Raw genomic sequence first — 8,949 nt, forward strand, 5'->3', positions numbered from 1 at the left:
TATTTCTGTGGACGCAGAGTCCACATCTGACTGACATTTGATTCAACCATGTGACTTGCATTGGCCAGTAGGGTGCCAGCAGACTTGACATAAGCAGAGGCTTGAAAGAGTAGGAGCACATTTTGCTTCCTCTCTTGAAACCTTTCATGCACGATGAGTATAATCCCAGGCAGCCAGGAGAATGGGAGGCCATGTGGGACAGAGCACAGCCCATCTAGCCCTGCCCATCCTTAAACCTCCCAGCTCCTTGCCGACCCAACAAGTCAACCCAACAAGATGCAGGGGCAAGTCCCGCCCAGATCCACAGACTCACCCAATTATTTGGAGGGAGAGGAAGACAAGTTGCCTAAAATTTATGGCCTTATTCATTTGAGAGACATCAACTGCATCAAATAAGCCCAGCTCTCCCTCTCTTGAGATTTTAACAAATCTGCCAGATTTTTCTGGCATCAGCATCAGGGCTTTTAATTAAGTAAAAGAAAGGGAATTAAGACAGAAGCATGATTATGTGCGTTATTCTTATGCACTCATAGAGAAAGAAAAGCAGAGATTGCCAGCTGCAAACATCTGCAATAAAACAAGTCTTGGGACAAAAGCAACTTATGCTGCTGCCTCCTTCCCCTCTTTCAAAAAAATACCAGCCTTATAAAGGGCAGTAAATCAGTGATAAGTTACTAGTTGTATAATATGTGCCTGTCCATCTCCTGAGATATTAAACCAAGGTCCCTTTTGGCTCACGTTCTGTTCCTGTCATGAAGTGTCCAATAAAAATCCTGTTCTCTGAGGGCATGTCAGGAAAGAGCAGGGCACAGACTTGCTGAACCCTCCCTCACCAGTCCAGGAGAGCCCTGGGCAAGCCTGTCCTTGTGGCCTGCCCCCAAGACGGAGCCATCAGAGTTCCTCTCTGATCTGTAGCCCCTGGCAATCACACAGAGCTCAGAGAAACCAGTGTAAAAGTAAGGGAGTGTCTGTAACACACTCAAGTCCCTCCAAGTCCAAGGTGGTCTAGGAAATTTCTGGGATAGACCTCACCTGGGTAGTGAGGGAGGATAGGCATGGGACCGGAAGTCAGGAAACCTGGAATCAAGTCTTCCTTTTATCATTTAATTGTGTGTCCTTGAACAAAATTTCCAACTTTCTGGACTCTGCATTATCTCCCATAAAATAAGGATAATATGGCTGTTGGCTAACCCCATAATTGAGTTTTTTACATTGGATAATGTATGGGAAAAGTGGCTAGACACTCATTCTTTTTTGTTTATTCCAGTTTTTTTGAGATATGACACACAACACTGTTTAAGGTGTATAGTAGAATGATTTTACATATATGCATCATGATATCACAATAAATTTAATGAACATCTATCACCTCATATAGATATAAGATTAAATAGAAAAAAGTGTTCTTACAATTAAAATTCCTAAGATTTACTTTCAACAACTTTCATGTATAACATACAGGTGTGTTAATTATGTTTAAAATGTATGTTGCATTCCTAGTACTTATTTATCTTATACCTGGAAGTTTGTACCGTTTAACTGCCTTCATCCACTTCCCTCTCCAGCAACTCACCCTGCCCTGGTAACCACAAATCTGACCTCTTAGGTTTTTTTTTTTTCTTATTTGTGCTTTTTGAAGTATAATTGATCTTCAACACTATGTTAGTTCCTGTTATACAACATACTGATTTGGTATTTCTATACATTTAAAAATGATCACCCCAGTCGGTCTAGCCACAATATGGCACCGTACAAAGATATTATATGGCTATTAAGTGTATGGGCTTCCCTAGTGGCTCAGATGATAAAGAATCTGCCTATAATGTAGGAGACCTGGATTTGAGCCCTGGGTTTGGAAGATCCCCTGTAGTAGGGATTGACTGTATTCCCCACATTGTACATTTCTTACCTGTGACTCAGTTTTTGCCACTGAAGGGTTGTACCTCATAATCTTTCTCATCTATTTCTCTCCTCCCTCTGTCCACCCACACTCTGGCAACCACATGTTTGTTCTCTGTATCTATAACTCTGCTTCTGTTTTCTTATGTTTATTCATTTGTTTTGATTTTTCAGTTACCCATATAAATGAAATCATACAATATTTATCTTTCTCTGCTGACTTATTTCACTTAGCATGATACTCTCTAGATCCATCCATATATTCATAAGTGGCAATATTTCATTCTTTTTATGACTGAGTAATAGTCCACTGTGTGTGTGTGTGTGTGTGTGTGTACACCAGAGGTTCTTATCCATGTATCTATTAATAGATAGTTAGATTACAGTCATATCTGGGCTATTGTAAACAGTGTTGCAATGAGCATACTGTGCATAAGTCTTTTCAAACTAGTATTTTTCTTTTATTCAGTTAAACACCAAGGAGTAAAATTTATGGATTATATTGCAGTTCTAGTTTTAATTTTTCAAGAATATTAACACTGTTCTCCATTGTGGTTGCACCCTTTAAATTCCCATCAGTAGTGGACATAAGTTCCCTTTCTTTCACATTCTTGCTAACACTTGTTATTTGTTGTCATATTGATAATAGCCATTCTGACAAGTGTGGGTGATAATTCATTGTGGTTTTGAATTGTATTTACCTGATGATTAGTGATGTTGAGCATCTTTTTATGTGCCTGTTGGCCATTTGTATGTCCTTCAAGAAATGTATATTCAGATCATATGCCTATATTTAATTGGGTTATTTGATTTTTTTGATGTTGAGTTATATGAGTTCTTTGTATATTTTAGATATTAACCACTTACAGTTCAGTTCAGTTGTGTCCAACTCTTTGTGACCCCATGGACTGCAGCACACCTGGCTTCCCTATCCATCACCAACTCTGGGAGCTTACTCAAACTCATGTCCATTGAGCCAATGATGCCATCCAACCATCTCATCCTTTGCTGTCCCCTTCTCCTCCCACCTTCGATCTTTCCTAGCATAAGGGTCTTTTCCAATGAGTCAGTTCTTCGCATCAGGTGGCCAAATTATTGGAGCTTTAGCTTCAGCATCAGTCCTTCCAAAGAATATTTTCTTTATCAGTCCTTCCAAAGACTGATTTCCTTTAGGATTGACTGGTTGGATCTCCTTGCAGCCCAAGGGACTCTCAAGAGTCTTCTCCAACACCACAGTTCAAAACCATCAATTCTTTGGCACTCAGCTTTCTTCATAGTCCAACTCTTGCATCCATCCATGACTACTGGAAAACTATAGCTTTGACTAGATGGATCTTTGTTGGCAAAGTAACATCTCTACTTTTTAATATGCTGTCTAGGTTGGTCATTCTTTTACTTCCAAGGAGCAAGCATCTTTTAATTTTATGGCTGCAGTCACCATCTGCAGTGATTTTGGAACCCCCAAAAATAAAGTCTGTCATTGTTTCCATTGTTTCCCCATCTATTTGCCATGAAGTGATGGGAACAGATGCCTTGATCTTAGTTTTCTAAATGTTGAGTTTTAGGCCAACTTTTTCACTCTCCTCTTTCACTTTTCATCAAGAGGCTCTTTAGTTCTTCATCACTTTCTGCCATAAGGGTGGTGTCATCTGTGTATCTGAGGTTATTGACATTTATCCTGGATATCTTGATTCTGACTTGTGCTTCTTCCAGCCCAGCATTTCACATGATGTACTCTGCCCCTAAGTTAAATAAGCAGGGTGACAATATACAGACTTGACGTTCTCCTTTCCCAATTTGGAATCATTCAGTTGTTCCAGTCCAGTTTTAGCTGTTGCTTCTTGACCTGCATACAGATTTCTCAGGAGGCAGGTAAGGTGGTCTGATACTCCTTCTCTTTAAGAATTTTCCACAGTTTGTTGTGATCCACACATTGAAAGGCTTTTGCATAGTCAGTAAAGCAGAAGTAGATGTTTTCTGGAACTCTCTTGCTTTTTCAATGATCCAATGGATGTTGGCAATTTGGTCTCTGGTTTCTCTGCCTTTTCTAAAAGCAGCTTGAACATCTGGAAGTTCATGGTTCACGTATTGTTGAAGCCTGGCTTGGAGAATTTTGAGTATTACTTTGCTAGCATGTGAGATGAGTACAATTGTGCAGTAGTTTGAACATTCTTTGCCATTGCCTTTCTTTGGGATTGGAATGAAAACCAACCTTTTCCAGTCCTGTGGCCACTGCCGAGTTTTCCAAATTTTCTGGCATACTGAGTGCAGCACTTTCACAGCATCATCTTTTAGGGTTTGAAAGAGCTCAACTGGAATTGCATCCCCTCCACTAGCTTTGTTCATAGTGATGCTTCCTAAGGCCCACTTGACTTTGCATTCCAGGGTGTCTGGCTCTAGGTGAGTGATCACACCATCGTGCTTATCTGGATTGTGAAGATCTTTTTTTGTATAGTTCTTCTGTGTATTCTTGCCACCTCTTCTTAATATCTTTTGCTTCTGTTAGGTCCATACCATTTCTGTCTTTTATTGTGCCCATCTTTGCATGGAATGTTCTAATTTTCTTGAAGAGATCTCTAGTCTTTCCCATTCTGTTGTTTTCCTCTATTTCTTTGCATTGGTCAATGTGGAAGGCTTTCTTATCTCTCCTTGCTATTCTTTGGAACTTTGCATTCACATGGGTATATCTTTCTTTTTCTCCTTTGCCTTTTGTTTCTCTTCTCTTCACAGCTATTTGTAAGGCCTCCTCTGACAACCATTTTGCCTTTTTGCATTTCTTTTTCTTGGGGATGGTCTTGAGCACTGCCTCCTGTACAATGTCTTGAACCTCTGTCCATAATTCCTCAGGCACTCTGTCTATCAGATCTAATCCCTTGAATCTATTTGTCACTTCCACTATACAATTGAAAGCGATTTGATTTAGGTCGTTCCTGAATGGTCTAGTTGTTTCCCTACTTTCTTCAAGTTAAATCTGAATTTGGCAATAAGGAGTTCATGATCTGAGCCACAGTCAGCTCCCAGTCTTGTTTTTGCTGACTGTATAGAGCTTCTCCATCTTTGGCTGCAAAGAATATAATCAATCTGATTTCAGTGTTGGCCATCTGGTGATGTCCATGTGTGGAGTCTTCTTTTGTGGTGTTGGAAGAGGGTATTTGCTATGACCAGTGCATTCTCTTGGCAGAACTCTATTAGCCTTTGCCCTGCTTCATTCTGTACTCCAAGGACAAACTTGCCTGTTACTCCAGGTATTTCTTTCTTGACTTCCTAATTTTGCACTCCAGTCCCCTGTAATGAAAAGGACATCTTTTTTGGTTGTTAGTTCTAGAAGGTCTTGTAGGTCTTCATAGAACCATTCAACTTCGGCATTACTGGTCAGGGCATAGACTTGGATTCCTGTGATATTGAATGGTTTGCCTTGTAAATGAACAGAGATCATTCTGTCATTTTTGAGATTGCATCCAAGTACTGCATTTTGGACTCTTTTGTTGACTATGATGGCTACTTGATTTCTTCTAAGGGATTCTTGCCCACAGTAATAGGCATAATGGCCATCTGAGTTAAATTCACCCACGCAGTCCATTTTAGTTCACTAATTCCTAAAATGTCAACATTGACTCTTGCCACCTCCTGTTTGACCACTTCCAATTTGCTTTGATTCATGGACCTAACATTTCAGGTTCCTATGCAATATTGCTCTTTAAAGCATCGGGCTTTGCTTCCATCACCAGTCACATCCACAGCTGGGTGTTATTTTTGCTTTGGCTCCATCTCTTCATTCTTTCTGGAGTTATTTCTCCACTGATCTCCAGTAGCATATTGGGCACCTACCGACCTGGGGAGACCATCTTTCAGTGTCCTATCTTTTTGCCTTTTTATACTGTTTGTGGGGTTCTCAAGGCAAGAACACTGAAGTGGTTTACCTTTCCCTTCTCCAGTTAACCACATTCTGTCAGAACTCTCCACCATGTCCCCATGACATATTTAATTGGGTTATTTGATTTCTTTTTTTTTTATGTTGAGTTATAATAGCTCTTTGTATATTTTGGATATAACCACTTAACAGCTATATCAATTGCAAATATAATCTCCCATGCAGTAGATGGCCTTGAGTTTTGTTGATAGTCCTTTGTTGTTGAAAAGCTTTTTGCTTTGCTGTATTCCCATTTAGTTTTTTTTTTTTTTTTTTGCTTTTGTTTTCCTGCCTGAGGGGATAGATCCAAAATTATATCACTAAGACCAGAGTGAACGATCTTACTGTGTATCTTGGAGCTGGTGTCCGTGTGCTGTTGGGGTTCTCAGGGCTGTGGCTGGCTTACTGGTGGGCAAAGCCAGGACCCCAGGGCCCTGATGTCAGCCCAATGGTGAGCAGGGACAGTCTTTGACACTCTGACTGTAGAATCTGGGGTATCTCAAAGCTGGTGTTGGCCCACTAGTGGGTGGAGCCAGATCCTGGGTGGCTGGCTGAGGGGCCATGGTATTTCTTCCCTGGTGTTGGCTTACTTGTGGGCAAGGCTAAAGCTCAGGGATCTCAGAGCTAGTGCTGGCCTGCTGGTGGGCAGGGTGCATGCTGACATGGCAGACTGCAGGTCTGTAGTGGTCCTGGGACTGGCATCTTTCCTATGGTGGGCAGGGCCAGGAAATTCAGAGGATCCTGGGGCTGGTGCCCACCCACTGGTGGTGATGCCGGGTCCTGGGTTAGTGATTACTTACTTGTGGGTGGAGCCAGGTCCTGGGATCTCTCATGCAGGGCCTTAGGGATCCCTAGTGCCAACACACTGGTGTTCAGGGATAGATCTTGGACCCTCTGATAGACACTGCTGGGTCCCAAGGTGGCTTATGGGTTCTTAGGGTAGCTAACCTGCTGGTGGATGGGGCTGTGTCTCTGCCTGCCTATTTGCTTGACCTCAGGCATCCCTGAACTGGTGCAGCAAGGCTGGTGATGGTGCTAGGTCCCAAGAATAATAAGCTAGAGGGAGGATTCCAAATTGATGTTTCCCAGTACCAGTGACCTCATAGTAGACCAAGCTCCCCAAAATGACTACTGCCAGCATCTGTGTCCCCAGGGTAAGCTCTAGTTGCCTCCTGCCTCTCTGAGATGCTCTCCAAGATCGGCAGGCAGGTCTCACCCAGGTTCCTTCCAAATTGTGGCTTCTCAGGCATGTGAGAGTAGTCTCTTCAGCCCTCTGGCTTTCTCACAAGGAAGCCCCACTGGCTTTCAAAGCTAAATGTGCTGGAGTCTTATCTTCCTAGTGAAGGACCATTGGACTAAGGAGCCCACTGTAGGGCTCTGACTCCTCCTCCACAAGGAGAACATCTGTAATTGCAATTATCATCCCATTTGAGTGTCACCCACCTGGTGTATGGGTCCTGACTACATCTCCACCCCTCCTGGCCATCTTGCTGCAGTTACTTCTGCAGTTACTCCTGGCAGTTACTTTTGATAGCTTTTGTTGTAGAAGGCCTTTTCCCCTAGTCTTCTGGCTTTTCTCATCAACAGTTGCTCTGTAAATAGTTGTAATTTTGGTGTATCTATGAGAAGAGCTAAGCTCTGGGTCTTAACGAACTTAGCCATGCCCTTCGACACTCATTCTTGTCAAGTAATGTGAGACCATGGGTGCTAAGGTCAGACTAGCTGGATTCAAGCTCCTGCCTCTTAGTGACTGCTTGATCTTGAGCAATTTACTTAACTCAACTTTCCTCATCTGTAAAATGGGGTTAATAAAAATTCTTATAAGTTTTGAGGATTAAAGACAGTATCAGAAAAAGTCCATGGAATATAGGAGCACAAAATTAATATTGCATTATTCTTATTGTTGTTATTTTAAGTATTATTAATCTCTACTTGGTATCTGTAGCATTTCTATCTATGCTTTATTGAAGAAATTACTAAAAGTAAAATAGACAAACATTTGAACTCACATTTCTGGTTCTCAGCTTCTGAATCCTACAGCCTAGAAAACTAATTAACCTACCTGCTCAGTGATGGTGCCAACAGGATTAAGTGACATAATCTAGGTAAAGTGTCTGGAAGACAGCACTTACTCAATTTTAGTTATCTTCCCCACCCCACCCCCTTTTTCTTTATTGTGGTGAAAAATACGTGACATAGAATTTACTATCTTAACAATTTCACGTGTATAGTTCAGTAGTATTAAGTATATCCTCACTGTTTTGAAACAGATTTACAGAACTTTTTCATTTGACATATTTGAAACTCCATACACACTAAATAATTTCTCTTTCTGCCATTCTCCCAACCCCTGGCAGCCACCATTAAGTTTTCTACTCCAATTTTCTGCTATAGATACCACCACATATTAATAGAATCACACAGTATTTGTCCTTTTGTTACTGGCTTATTTCACTTAATACAATGTCCTCAAGGGCTATCCATATTATAGCATGTGATAGGATTCCCTTCCTTTTTAAAGGCTAAATAATATTGCACTGTATGTATATATACCATATTTTATTTATCCATTCATCCACATTTACGCTGCTTTTACCTCTTGGCTATTGTGTATTGTACTGTTATAAATGTGGGTGTACAGTCCCTTTTATCTCCTGTACTGATGCAAGTAATCAAATTACAGGCATGTAGACTTTGTTTTCATTTTTGCCTTTTCTTAGTTCAGGCAAATTACATTTTAATAACAATAGTCCTACAGGTGTTACCTTTTTCTTAAGTTAATATCTTTTTAAAAAATTATTTATTTTACTTTACAACATTGTATTGGTTTTGCCATACTTTGACTTGAATCCACTATGGGTGTACATGTGTTCCCCATCCTGAACCTCCCTCCCCATCCCATCCCTCCGGGTCATCCCTGTGCACCAGCCCCGAGCACCCTGTATCCTGCATCGAACCTGGACTGGTGCTTCGTTTCACATGTGATAAGTTACATGTTTCAATGCCATTCTCCCATATCATCCCGCCCTCGCCCTCTCCCACAGAGTCCAAAAGACTGTTCTATACATTTGTGTCTCTCTTGTTGTCTTGCATACAGGGTTATTGTTACCATCTTTCTAAATTCCATATATATGCGTTAG

This window comes from Cervus canadensis, chromosome 14 (assembly GCF_019320065.1).
Source record: "Cervus canadensis isolate Bull #8, Minnesota chromosome 14, ASM1932006v1, whole genome shotgun sequence".
Lineage (NCBI taxonomy): Eukaryota > Metazoa > Chordata > Mammalia > Artiodactyla > Cervidae > Cervus > Cervus canadensis.